This window comes from Haliotis cracherodii, unplaced genomic scaffold (assembly GCF_022045235.1).
Source record: "Haliotis cracherodii isolate W230 unplaced genomic scaffold, xgHalCrac1.p SCAF_23, whole genome shotgun sequence".
Lineage (NCBI taxonomy): Eukaryota > Metazoa > Mollusca > Gastropoda > Lepetellida > Haliotidae > Haliotis > Haliotis cracherodii.
The window spans coordinates 13,581,612-13,593,826 of NW_027266279.1; positions in this window are offsets into that span (position 1 = coordinate 13,581,612).

The window sequence follows — 12,215 nt, forward strand, 5'->3', positions numbered from 1 at the left end:
CGGTGAATACATGTGGAGCACGTGTTGTTCACATTTTACATTACACTTTCCGAGCTTTCCTCAATCTGTTACTGTTACTGTGTATTAGATGGGTGGATACTTCGTAGTTACCTGTAATGACCCACCTCACACCCACCCCGACCCACCTCAAACCCGCCCCGACCCACCTCACCCCGACTCTGATTCCCACCTCAAACCCACCCCGACCCACCTCACACCCACCCCGACCCACCTCACCCCGACTCTGATTCCCACCTCACACCCACCCCGACCCACCTCACACCCACCCCGACCCACCTCACCCCGACTCGGATTCCCACCTAACACCCACCCCAACCCACCTCACACCCTCCCCGACCCACCTCACCAGGACTCGGATTCCAACCTCACACCCACCCCGACCCACCTCACACCCTCCCCGACCCACCTCACCCCGACTCTGATTCCAACCTCACACCCACCCCGACCCACCTCACACCCTCCCCGACCCACCTCACACCCTCCCCGACCCACCTCACCCCGACTCGGATTCCTACCTCACACCCACCCCGACCCACCCCGACCCACCTCACCCCGACTCTGATTCCCACCTCACACCCACCCCGACCCAACCTCACCCCGACTCTGATTCCCACCTCACACCCACCCCGAACCACCCCGACCCAACCTCACCCCGACTCTGATTCCCACCTCACAACCACCCCGACCAACCTCTCACCCACCCCGACCCACCTTATCAGGACTCGGATTTCCACCTCACAACCACCCCGACCCACCTGACCCCGACTCGGATTCCCACCTCACACCCACCCCGACCCAACCTCACCCCGACTCTGATTCCAACCTCACACCCACCCCGACACACCTCACACCCACCCCGACCCAACCTCACCCCGACTCTGATTCCCACCTCACACCCACCCCGACCCACCTCACACCCACCCCGACCCAACCTCATTCCGACTCGGATTCCAAACCTCGCACCCGTCTTGACTCCATCTCAAAACCACGCCCGACACCACCTCACAACAATTCCCAAACCCAAAGACACACCCACCCCGACCCCACCAAGACCAAGCGACACACCCACCTGACCCCACCTCAACACACCCACCAAGACGCAACGACACACCCACTCCCTTCTCTCCCCCCCCCCCCCCCCCCACACACACACACACACACACACACACGTAAACGAAACGACACACCCACTCCCGACCCACTTTACCCCATCCCTAAGGCCCGGAGGGCATGCGGCAAAGAAAGATATATAGTAGGACCTGAATTTAACAGCGGAAATTGTAAGAAATTCATGAAAGTCTTCGAACACTAATACGAACACTAACAGTTTAGGCTGAAATTTCAAGGAGCCATTTCACATTTGTCCGTCCCCAGTGGAATACGTGCCCAGGACTCCGCACCTGTTAAGAGATGAATTCCTTTTAGATATTTTTGGAATTTTAAAGTATTTTCGGAATTTAAAGGAATGTGTTTCGTGGTAACCAAATAAGGTATCAGTTTGATTAAAGGCTGAATCTGTTTCCAAGGTTTCAAAGATCCCTCAATGACCCCGTTTACAGTTGGAATCGCGCGAAACTCTCTTCCATGTACTCTTTGTTAAACTCGGGTAGAGATAGCCCTTTCAGCATTTTTAATCACATAAACACACTCTGAATCCCGTTCTTATGGTTGCATTTTCTACCTGGCAGGTAAGTGCATTAACCTTTGCATGAACAAAACTCCGGGGTGTACAGCCCTGAGATTAACTCTAGCGTACTTCCCCTTTCAGCAGATACGCGGGACGAACAATCTCGCGATTGTTCAAATTTTATCGTACCCCTGTTGCGAGGCCGAACAACAAAATCCTATTTCATTCATGTGTGTGGCCAACCCAACCAAAAAGCGACCCCAGCTGTACGACCGCCGTACATCAGTGTTAGAGGAGTGAGTGAGTATGGTTTTACGCCGCTTTGCGCAATATTCCAGCAATATCACGGCGTAGGACACCAGAAATGGGCTTCACATATTGTAGCCATGTGGGGAATTGAACCCGGGTCTCCGGCCTGACGAGCGAACGCTTCTACTACAAGGCTACCCCGCCGCCTCAGTGTTAGAGTACAGGAGTTAGAATAGTCTTATACAAAATAATGTTAGCGCTTAGACGATCCCAACTCCAGTGTTAGAGTTTTGGTGTTGGAATAGTCTTAGCGCTAACACTTTGGTTTTGGGGGCACAGACCGTTCCTCTTTATTGACAATGTAGATTTGGCAGTGCCAGTAAATGGAACTGGTGGTGAGATTTGGTGACTGTTGGAAGCGTGTCATCGTAACCCTGCGTAGGTCGGTGCTCATAATATCAATCATTGGATAGTCTGGTCCAAATGTTAACAACAAACAAACAAATGAAATGTTTGAAATGTTCTCGGTTTGTTGTTGTTTTTTTTGTTTTGTTTTTTGTTGTTGTTTTGTTGTTTTTGTTTGTTTGTTTGTTTGGTTGGTTGTTGTTTTGTTTTTTTTGTTTTTTGGGGGGGGCACAGCTCGGTGATTTCACCACCCTGATGACACCAGCACGTACTGAGATCAGTGCGACTGTGGGGTGACATCTGTAGATCATCAGCTTTGTTACGTGGCCAACGATCTCTTTGAGGGAGAGAAAAAAACTAGAAAACAATAATCCATCATACTATGGTTTGTTTGTTTTTTGTTTAACGCTACAGTCAGCAATATTCCAGCTGCACGACGCCGGTCTGTTAATAATCGAGTCTGGACAAGACAATCAAGTGATTGACATCATGAGCATAGATACATGCAATTAGTGAGCTGGGGTAAGGTTAAATGGGGTTTAACGTCGCGTCCAAGATTATTGCACTTATATATAGCGATGCATGTACGTGTGTGTGTTTGTGTGGCTGCTTGTACTAGTCCGGACTGATGCCGATTTATAGTGCTAGCTCACTGAGATACCATGTCGCAATTTAACATGGATATCCCACTCAGACACAGTATACTGACTCCGAGTCGACCAGTCCTTGTTTTAGCCCCTTAATGCCGAGCGCCAGACAGGGTAACAACAAGTACCAGCTTTTAACGTCTTTTGGTATGACGCATGGAAGTTTGCATGTGCATAAGCGACACTTAGTTTATAGTGAGTGAGTATGGTTTTACGCCGCTTTTAGCAATATTCCAGCAATATCACGGCGGGGGACACCAGAAATGGGCTTCACACATTGTACCTATGTCGGGAATCGAACCCGGGTGGTGACGAGCGAACGCTTTAACCACTAGGCTACCCGACCGCCCCTATGGTAATGTTTATAGTTCCATATTATTCACTACTACATAAACACACACAATTCTAATTTGCCCTGGACGGGTGGTAGTGGTGACTCTGTTTTGCTGTTATATATAAATAATCAGTAAAAGATTACACAAATATTGTTTGTGTGCTGTACAGTGTTGTGGGTGACAGCGTCAGTCGTGGTGCTCGTTTTGCCTGTTCTACATTCAGGTCAGATTAATGAATATGCATAGCACGTGCATCCCGTGTCTGTGGGAATCGGTGTGTAGTATTGAGGATTTTGATTGGCGCATTGGGTTATCTACACCAATGAGATTGTACCTCGTGGTTTCTGTCGGCTTCCATTGCATGAACTCGTGATGTTTGGAAAGGGGGAAGTGTGTGGTCACCAGGTAAGTTTATATATTGTTTGTTTGTTTGTTTGTTTGTTTGTTTGTTGTTTAACGCCGCACTCCGCAATATTCCAGCTGAATGACGGCGGTCTGTCAATAATCGAGTCTGGACCAGACAATCCAGTGATTGGTTGGTTGGTTGAATGGTTTGTTGTTTAACGCCGCACCCAGCAATATTCCAGCCTATTGACGGCGGTCCGTAAATAATCGAGTATGGCCCAGACAATCCAGTGATTGACAACATGAGCATCAATCCACGCAATTGGGATCGATGACATGCATCAACCAAGATATTATTTGTAAATATATCTAATCTAATTACTTCTAGCATAAATTTCTATTTCACCATGGGCGTTGGGGTAGCCTCGTGGTTAAAGCGTTCGCTCGTCACGCTGAAGATCCGGGTTCGATACTCCACATGGGTACATTGTGTGAAGATTGATCGCCGTCATATAGCTGAACTATTGCTGAAAGCTGCGTAAAACCATACTCACTCATGGGCATTCTTAGAAGTTGACGGATGACAAAGTGGATACAATTTATGGATAACAACTTTTTTAATATCCTGTTGTAGCAGACAGCAGTGCAGGTGACATTGTTTGTTGTTTAACGCCGCATCAGCAATATTCCAGCTATATGACGGCGGTCTGTAAAAAGTCTAGACAAGACAATCCTGTGATTGACATCATGAGCACCAGTCCACGCAATTGGGATTCGATGACATGCATCAACCAAGTCAGAGAGCCTGACCACCCGATCCCGACCACCCGATCCCGTTAGTCGCCTCTTACGACAGTCACCTTCTAAGGGGGAAATGGGGTTCGAGTCGCGTTCAAGTTTATTGCACTTGTATGCACTTGTGTGGCTGCTTAATATATTTACCAACAGTTCTACTGTAACTTCTTTAAGTGGCATTTAGAAGTTGGTGTGATGAAGTAAGACAAGTTCTATGGATGAACAACTTCTTTATTACAATTAGTGCGACGTTTCGGTGTAGATCCTAACACCTTTATCAAGCAAGCGATAGCCAGCTACCAGATCCGCAGACTGCTCAAACACCACACCAACATTGATACAGTATTCCAGAGAGGCAGGACAATCCAGAACATCCTCAGTGCCAATGGCAGGCCCCCTACGTCAAAGAAAGAAGACCCAGCTGGTGCCGTATATCACATACAATGTGACTGTGGCGACTCCTATGTAGGGGAAACATCTACGCCCCTACCCCTTAGAATAAAAGAAAACAAGACCTCAGTACAAAAAAAATGACTCAAAATCAGCAATCTCCGACCACACCCAAACCCACCCCGACCACAACATCCAGTGGAACAACATCAAGATCCTGGCCAACAATCAGTCAGACTACAAAATCAGGAAACTCATAGAAGCCATCTACATCAAAAGGATCCAGCCAGCAATGAACAGAGATCAAGGCTACTACATCCTGCCTGCTTACCATCACCTAATTGCTAAATCCCTATGTCCATCCAATTAATCCACTGGCTTCCAATCATCTCTACCAGTCTGCTTGCTGACTCTGTGGCCATTAGACAATTTACTGGCTTCTATTTACTGGCTTCCAATCATCCCAATCAGCTTCCGTGGTTGTTTACCCTGTCCCATTGGGGGGACGGGTGGGGGACGGGTGGTCCAGTCGTCTAAGTCGCCGTCCCTTGATCGCGCCAGAAACCTATGATTGGGGGTTTGAATCCCGGTTTGCCCCGATAATGTTTCAAGGTTTGTCAGCACTATACCCGTGCTCGTGGGTTTCACCAAAGTGGTAAACGTCTGAGACCCGCATCACTTTAGGCTTTCCTCCAAAATTAAACTCACGCGCCGTGATATAACTGGAATAATGTTACAAGCGGCGTTAAACCAAACCAACTCTCTCACTCCAGCCATATAACGACGACGACGACATCGTGAAGATCTGGGTTAGAAAAGGTCTTCAGCAACCCATGCTTGCCGGAAGAGGTGACTGTGCTTGTTGTGAGGGGTGACTAACAGGATCGGGTGGTCAGGCTTGCTGACTTGGTTGATGCATGTCATTGTACCTCAATTGCGTCGATCGATGCTCATGATGTACACCACTGGATGGTCAAGACTCGATTATTAACAGACCGCCGTCATACAGTTTGAAAATTGCCACACATATTATGACGGCGGTCTGCAAATAATTGAGTCTGGACCAGACAATGCAGTGATTGACATTATAACCAATTCTAACCCGGATCTTCACGGACAGCCAAGTCAATAGTCAACATGGAAGTAGATTGCTTTTGCGAAAAATTTCAGGAATGCATTTCACACGCAAAAATGGATACATGTTCAATTTCGATCTGAAGTCACCACATAGGTTGAAGCAGTATCACTCGGGGTACATGGGGTTTTATCCGGCTCGTATAAAACCTAACGCGAGAAGCATAAAGCCCCATGTACTCCGAGTGATACTGCTTAAGCGAATTTATTTTACCGACATTCCATTGAAAAAGAATTGAAACAAATTAAAAATTGATACGATACAGCTGTTCGATTGAGCTGATGTGAACGTGTGCTGTGTCACGTGACTTTCATTGGCTCGAAAAAAGCGTCCGACCTTTTGCTTCGAAGCAGGGTAAAAGGGATATATTCCTCCGCTCAGAAATGCAAGTGCTGCCTGTCGTCTTCTTGGCGGGGTATAAGGTATTCTCCCACTAAGAAATGTATTTCCTTCCAGTCGGGATATATATTTATAGTATTTTATCAAGATCATTCTGACATGGAAGTACGATAAAGATGAGTCTCAACAGCATTTTTGGGGCTCTGTTTGGTGTTTTGAAGATAAAACTAAATATATCCTTTTCACTGTGCTACCATTTACATTTTTACAACTTTTATCTAGTTAGGATTTTCCTGGAATCTCAAAAATGGGACTATTACTATTCCTTAAGCAAATCTTCAAAATTCCCGCATCAAGAGCTTATTCTTCTGTTCGTCAGTAGAGCAGACGTTTTGTAAATCTAAACTGTGAAGTAATAAATTTCAGGGACTTTTTCCACAGGACTTTTATAGTCGGTCAACGCCCTTGCCTCGGGAAGAAACATGAAACACATGTCTTCATTTCAATTGCGTGGATCAATGCTCATGATGTCAATCACTGGATTGTCTGTTCCAGACTCGATTATTTACATACCGCCGTCATATAGCTGGAATTTTGCTGAGTGCGGCGTTAAACAACAAACAAACAAAACATGTTTTCTATTGAGAAAACAAGAGTGATCAATACAGGGACGGCTCATTTAGTCATATCTGCTCCAAGGTCATGTCCTGGTTACATGGGACCCGTGAAGATTCCGGGGTAGAACAGGTCTTCAGCAACCCATGCTTGCCGTAAAAGACGACTATGTTTGTCGTAAAAGGCGACTAACGGGATCGGGTGGTCAGACTCGCTGACTTGGTTGAAACATGTGACGATCCCAATTGCGTGGATCTATGCTCATGATATCAATCACTGGATTGTCTGGTCCAGACTCGATTATTTACAGACCGCCGTCATATAGCTTGAATATTGCTGAGTGCGGCGTTAAACAACAAACCAACCAACCAACCTGGATACATGGTGAAACGTTGTTATGAGACAGCCTGCTTATCTTAAAAATCATATTCAGATCGCTATCACTCTGTAGTTAAAGTTGATTGAAGTTGAGCTCGTTTTAGACATGCTGGCTACTCTAGGACTTAACAAGCGATCTGTTGTGATGCATTGGCCGAGAGCAGGCGGTGCTTCCGCGGCAGCTAATGCTGAGTACAGGATAGAGTAATTAAACGTCTTGGAAGATGGAAATCTGAGACTGCGAAAGATGGGCAGGTGAAAGATAATTTGTCTGCCGGAATGAGCGTTTCCTTGATGTTAGTCTTTAATCATGGCTACATTAAGACTCGAAAGGTTCAATGAGAGGATTGTGATATTTTTTCCTGTCATGAGTATTGTATTGATGTCGGTATCGTTCAGTTTCTTCCAGAATTTCTTTTCTCGAGGACACTAAATTATGTGCTGTTTGTTGTTAAATGTTGTAGTAGGATGACTTGTATATATCTATTATGTAATTTATATTTATATCTGTACCATATACTAAGGGATCGGGTGGTCAGGCTTGCTGACTTGGTTGATGATGCATGTCATCGTATCCTAATTGGGGTAGAATTGTTCTTCAGCAACCCATACTTGCCGTAAGAGGCGACTCTGCTTGTCGAAAGGGGCGACTAACAGGATCGGGTGGTCAAGCCCGCTAACTTGGTTGATGAATGTCATCGATCCCAATTGCGTGGATCGAAGCTCATGTCAATTTTTGAATTGTCTGGTCAAGACTCGTTTATTCAGACCACCGTCATACAGCTGGAATATTGCTGAGAGCGGTGTAAAACAACAAACATGTGTTATTAGTTCATGTGGAACTTGAGGTAGAACCGGATATGGTTCAGATTGGTATCATGTGTTTTGGCCGCGGCCTGTTGGCCCAACACGCGACGCAAGCTGGGAGCCTTTAGCCAACGGCCAAACACAACCTCGTCTAGTTTCGCTTCTGAACCCATCGTTCATTCAATTTCATTTACAATGGGGCGAACCTCGACGTAATTTTGAAACAGCTTAGAACCAATAAAGAACAACTTGAATTTAGGATTTAATTCTAAAATCGCCACTTCGAGGGAAGACTTTTTTCAAACATCACAAGATTGAAAAAAGCCTTAGTTGAAAAAAGATTATTCGTGGTCACGAGAGGGGAACAAAATTCAGTTCACTTTCGACCATGTTTGACTTTGAAACTTTCAAGAAATGTTTGATAGAAGAAATTGGCTGATGCATGTCATCGTACCCAATTGCGTGCATCGATGCTCATGACGTCAATCACTGGATTCTGGTCCAGACCGCCGTCATATAGTTGAGTGCGACGTGAAACAACAAACATATTCCAGCAATATGAAGGCGAGGGACGCCAGAAATGGGCTTCACTCATTGTACCCCTGTCGGGAATGGAACCCGGTCTTCGGGGTGACGAGCGAACGCTTTAAACCACTTGGCTACCCGACCGCCCAGCAAACAAACGTTCAGGGAATCTGTGTTGGTGATGATCGAGTGATAGGAATGTGTATGACCAAACAAACCAACAGCTGTGAAACCAGGGGACTTCTGCGAGCCTGAGTTTAAAATAGGGCTTGTGGATTATTTACATCAGAAAGAGTTGGTAGCATTGTTCAGTGAATACAAACGCAGTCGTACCCTTACGTATATATTATCAAGTGCATTTAAATGCAGCTTCTATTTCAATTAACTTGCTGCACAATGACACCAGCAGTCACCATTGCGCTTGCTTTGTGCCTTGTCTTGCCCCATATATTCAGTGATGGGTACCGTTTGCAAACTTTCTTTGGTGTCTCTCTTGGGTGCAAGTGGAAAAATTAAAACAAAATCTGTCTTGCAACAATGTATTCCTTGTGGCCGAAAATATTATTATTTTCAAGAGTCTGAAGCATAATTATTCCCTCCTAAAATGTTCCGATAAAAAGCCACCAAACGGTCGATCCGTAACTAGGATTACTTAAATACTTTACAGATGCAAGTGAATTACAGCTGATGATGTGTACATATATTATATCTATCTACCTTCAAACTAATTTAGAAAAAGGTCGATTATGGATAAAAATCTGAATTCCTTAAGTTAGCTCCATCTTGTGCTGTGCGTGATACAGAATGGCGGATCATACCTGTTTAACATATTTAGGTAAAGTTACTTTGTACTGTCATATTTACATTCAGGTGGGTCACAATGACTAATTATATACCTGGCGTATCTGACGTCATTGGGCTCGGTGTCATGCACACGGTGAGTTATGTCTTATATTTTATACACCCAGATAGTGTGCTATGACTTAATATAATCATTATCAAATTATGTAAACTGTCAGTATACATGACAAAGGTTGTTTGGTGGCACGGGTGGCCCAGTCCTCCCTGTACATAGTTGCGTCCCTTGAACACGCCAGAAACCCATGATCGCGAGTTCGAATTCCGTTTCGTCCCGGTTGTTTGAACTTGTTTCAAGGTCCGTCAGCACTGTACCATGCTAAATGTCTGAGACCTGCATCACTTCGGGCTTTCCTCCCACGCCGTGATATGACAGGAATAAGTAGATTTAAACATGTTAAACCCGTCTCTCTCACGTTCGTTATGTGTGTCAATATGTGATATCAGATTGTAATGTTTTATGTGTACGTTGCACAACTTGACTCTGTATTATTTGTCCACAGGGCCTGTCATCAGTCTTCCTAGCTATGAAGAAACGCTCATCTTGAGAACTAAGTCTTCAACATGCGTTTGCGATTCCATCAAACTACACAGGTTTAGACAGGATGCATGGTCATACATTTAGGCTTACACTTGAGCATGTGGATTTGACCTTCAAAGTGTCATTCTTTAAGTAAAGCGTAGAACATCTTGGTTTCTCAATTTCAGTTGATGGCGTCGGCCCCTCTGTAGTAAGCAGTCCATGATGGTCCTGTTCCTGGACACGGGAGCAGGTTTGGTTCACGACATTACTTTGATGTCTTCCCAATGTTTCGGATTTTGTTTTGCCATGAAAGCCTGGGTGTGCAGAGTTGCGTCCCTTGGGCACGCCATAAACCTCTGACTCAGTTACAAACGTGTTCAGCGGGTGTACGTTTGCAAAATGATTATCCTGTCACCTGAAAAAAATTACACCTGTCTGGCGGTAGGGACATGTTTGACATCACTAGCACAGATCTACGGAGTGCTTGAGAAAGATGGCATTTAAGGCTTTAATATCAGTTTGATGGCAAAGAAAGACAACATTCCATGTGTTCCATTTCCCATTGAATAGTCTTAGGAATTAACAGTGTCAAATATCTGAAACACTAATTATTCCTTCTCATTACAGAGAGATGGGTACATGGACCTGTTGGAGAATACGTCATGTTGTGCTGGGAGCATTACCAACGAAAGGGACCTTGATGGTGGTTGCTGTGGACACCAGTGTTTGGGAAAAGGCTCAGCATCACAAATTCATTTCATGTGCAGTTAGAATAGGTCTTCAGAAACCCATGGGTCATCGTATCCGAATTGTGTATTTGAGGAGAAATAAATGTGCCAAACGCCAGTCTTTTTTTATCCATAATACCACCATACTCTGGGACCCTGGTAAGAATCGGCTTTCAGCAGCCCATGCTTGTCGTAAGAGGCGACTAAAGGGATCGGTTGATACACGTCATCGTATCCCAATGCTCATGTCAATCACAGGGTTATTTCCGAATTTGACATTCTAGATGTGTGATGAAAGCCCGCAAAAGCAATTTCCAGCTAGCAATCAGTGACTTTTGAAAATTTAGTGTTGCTCATGGCAAATGTTCTGCCTAATTTTGGAATATTATGTCAACGCATATAAATAATCAGACAACAAGCTCTCGGATTATACTGCTGTCATATCAAAATTGAGAAACTTGCTACCATGTGATCTGAAGTCGACAGACACTTGTGATTGCTAGCTTGAAATTGCTTTTGCGGTCTTTCAGTGTCGAATATTGCAGTCTGCACCAAACAATCAAGTGATTCACATGATGCCATGCTTGAACACCGACCCGTGAAGATCCGGGGGTAGAATAGGTCTCCAGCAAACCCAGGCTCGCTTGATTTTCATGGATTGTCTGGTCCAGTCTCAATTATTTGTCGTCAAAGTTAAAAAAAAAAGCAATATTTTCTCAGAAAATCCACACTGCTAGTAGAGAAACTGTTCCCACAATTGGAAAGGAATCCATGAAGTAGTTGCAGAAATATAGCCCTTGTAGTTTCCGAGTACATACCAACGGGATGCAGCTGATAAGAAAATGATGGCTTTTAGACAGTTTATTCAGTATGCAAGTCCATATTGCCAGAAGTACAGTTCAGTTGTAACAGATACATGAAAATCAACTTGAACATAGCATAATATATATACTCACCTTTGTCTGAATACATTGCTAAAGATTTGATAACATCTTCATTTTTAATTCAACAAATTGATCATTAATTGATTTTGTTGTTTAATGTCGCACTTAGCAGTTTTCCAGCTATATGAGGGCGGTCTGTAAATAATCGAGTCTGGACCAGACAATCCAGTGATTGGCATCATGAGCATAGATCCACGCAATTAGGATACGATGACATGCATCAACCAAGTCAGCGAGTCTGACCACCCGATCCCATTAGTCACCTCTTACGACAAGCATAGTCGCCTCTTACGACAAGCATGGGTTGCTGAAGACCTATTCTACCCCGGGTATAGATGGACACTCTGATCCCCTGGTTGGTACAGTTTGAACATCTACAATTTACAAAATCACTATCCTTTATGGACATGGACATTATGGAGAGAGATATTCTTAACTTACAAGATAAATCGCCATTGAGAGCTCCTTGTAATATTTTTCTGGTTATAACAATGTTTTGACACAAACACTGGAAACACCTGAAAAAATATCGGGGAAATATCTTTTAAA